This window comes from Solanum dulcamara, chromosome 10 (assembly GCF_947179165.1).
Source record: "Solanum dulcamara chromosome 10, daSolDulc1.2, whole genome shotgun sequence".
In the NCBI taxonomy this organism is placed as follows: domain Eukaryota; kingdom Viridiplantae; phylum Streptophyta; class Magnoliopsida; order Solanales; family Solanaceae; genus Solanum; species Solanum dulcamara.
Window position 1 is genome coordinate 41,480,258 of NC_077246.1, and position 3,172 is coordinate 41,483,429.

Genomic DNA, 3,172 nt, shown 5'->3' on the forward strand with positions numbered 1-3,172 from the left:
ATTTGCACCAATTATGAGCCCTCGCTAATTACTGATAGGGATGAATGGAATGTGTCTTTGAATGCACTGCTACATTACGGATATTACTCGAGTATCAATCGTTAGATGAGATTTTATACGATACATTGCGAATACTAGAGCACCCTACGGGCATGCTAGGGTTTCCTAGAAAGGCAACTTAACGTATAAAAGATTTAACACAGTATGTAGATATGGTGCAGCACGTTAAATATATTAGAGCAGAATCATTCGCGTGTGAATAGCTGAAAATAATAGAGGATGACATGGGTACACCCTAAAAGGGGGGAAGTGGACAAGAGAAGTACAAGCGTAAAAGAAAATCAACTAACGCTATTGTATGTAAATAGGAACGCTTAAACGTCAAACGAGACCCCATAAGGGATGGACGTGATCATACCCGCACTGATACACCGGATTCCGTCAAAACTCTAAAGTTAAGCATGCTCGGATGAGAGTAGCACTGGGATGGGTGACCCCCTATGAAGTGAGAAAGAGAACAAAACAAGTATGACAAAAAGAGATTATAAAAGCGGGTTTGTACAACGACACATATAAAACAGAGTAAGCCAAGAGCAGAAAAAATTATGACTGAAATACAATGCACCTCGTGAAAATGGCACAAGAATAGTTGTGCAGCTCACGAATATTGGCATACTAAGAGCGAGGTCAAATGATTACTCGATAAAAGAAAGTCAGTAATAGCGATGTGATTGCCATATTTAGAATCTATTAAAGAAAAGTGTAAGATGGTTCGAGACAGAACTGTTAAGATATAATCGGTATCAAGGACAAATCCCTAGCGGAGCCCTGACCTCGACCGAAGGAGGTAAGTCTCTAGTATAGAGACACTAAAGCATTTTCTGAATGGCTCTACGTATCTACACACGTTTGTGTAAGCATTACAGTATAATGTGCGGTAATAAAACAAGAAAAAAGCTCTGAGTAAAAGAGCAAGATAGTATACCTAAGGTATTACAAGTTGAATTAAGAGGAGTTGTATAATGGCTTAGACGAAGAGGAGCATCAAAGGCTTGATACCCTGTTATGGGGGATGGGAATCCCGACTCGGAAATGGAAGGAGATTAATGTACGTTATAGTGCAGACCGTCCTCGCACTCTATGGAAGTATAAGTTCATATGGGTTATGGTAGATAAGCTGACAAAATTAACCCATTTTCTTCCAATTAGGAAGATATATTCAGCTAAGGGTTATACGAGAAGACATAACGAGGAAACAATAAGATTTCACAGGGTTCCCACATCTATTATCTCGGACGGAGAAGTTCAACGTACGACTAATCGCTAGAGATCATTCCGGTAAAGATTGGGAACACAAGTGAATCTTAGTACAGTATTTTGCCGAGGTGACACGTGTCCATCCCCTATTGGGCCACCGCATCTATGCAATCAAGGAGGGGCTACCACGTGGAAGTGGGGCCCACCTCCCCCAAGCTGGTGGGTCACCTACTTGCTTGAGGTGCTGCCACGTGTCACCCTCCCATTGGCTGCCCCGTGTAATTTTTTTTTTCTTCCTCGTGGTTTCATAATCTCATCTTATTTTAAGAGCCTATGTCATCCGTGCTACACAAGCTTGGTATGTACTCAAATAGCTCAAGTATGTAAAACTTCTAAGTTAGTAGCTTACGTAGGTAAATCGAGTCCTACGATGCATTACTTGGCCTCCAATTCCTTCCGGATTCTTATGACTCTATTTCCAACCTTCTCTACTATGGGGTATCACATTCTCCCTTCCTTAGAATCATTTTATAGTGTCGTAACTTTGGGGGCTCACATGATAGCTTCTAAGTAACTTAATGAACCTTCCGAGTTCAAGAATGTGGGGTGTAACATAATTATACGAAACGAGGGGTCGTATGGCTGCAACCAGAAGTACCCACACCTCTTTTAGAATAATTTAGGCCCTTCAACAAAACCCCACACACCTGCAATATCACACCACAAGACAACACTTTACTTTGATGATAAATTAACTATAACGACTCTAATTTAGATTGTCTTCGACGTCAAGCACTTATATGACATTTTCACATTTCCAGCCACCTATCAGGCATGTAACACACTCCATAAAAACACCATAAAGTCCAAATTGAAAGGAGAAACCTTACCTTACCCGAAATTGGCCAAAACTCGCCAAAACTACATCTCGGAAACTTCTTGATGTGCTGAATTGGGGCGGACTATTTGTGTTCCTTTTCCGCTGCCCCATATTGGAATTTTATGTTATTAAACACCATCATATAACCATTTGATACCTTAAATATTTAATTCACGGAATGAAACTCGGAGGCTTACCTTGGCAGCCCCAAACCCGTAGCTCCTCTTCTTGCCCTCCAACGTTTTTCCTTCAACTTTCTCTTGTTTGTTCCAAGTGTAAAGATGAATATATAGTTTTGTAGGCATCATAACATAATATATACATCTCTATGTGGTTAAGAAATATCGTAGATAATTAATTTGCGAAAGAAAATTGAAGAACTTACCTTTAATTCTTCACAACCATGGTTGCCTTTGTTTTTGCTCTTCACGTTGTTTTCCTCTTCTTTGGATGTTGTTTTGGATGGAAAATGAAGTCCTTAGTCACAATACATTTATATATATGTTGCCTTAGGGGGTAACACATGTTAGCTCCTAAAGGAGACACGTGTCCAGCCCCCATTGGGCCAACACATACATGCTGCCAATTAGGGGTTGCCACGTGGTAGTGGGGTCCACCTCCCCCAAGCAGGTGGGTCACCTACCTGCTTGAGGTGCTGCCATGTGTCATTTTTTTTCCTTCCCATGGATTTTAAACATGAAAATATGGACATTACGGCTGAAGGAAGTTGCAGGTCGTGTAGGGACTGTTTTGACACATTCTAGTGGCTTAAAATGTAATTAGTGTCGTTGTTATTATAGTGTCGTATTGGGAATTGTTTTGTGGTGTTGAAGGGATATAAAAATGTCTAAATATGGGTATACTTTCTTCTGATTTCATCCACATGATACCCCATTTCGTGTGGTTAAGATTTTACGAAATAAAGACTGAAAACTGTATTTTAGAGTCATAGTTTTGAGAGGGCTGTTTGGGACTTGTTTGTGTGATGTTGAGGTGGTATAATTATGTATTGGCTTCTGGTTGTTGTTGTTGGTT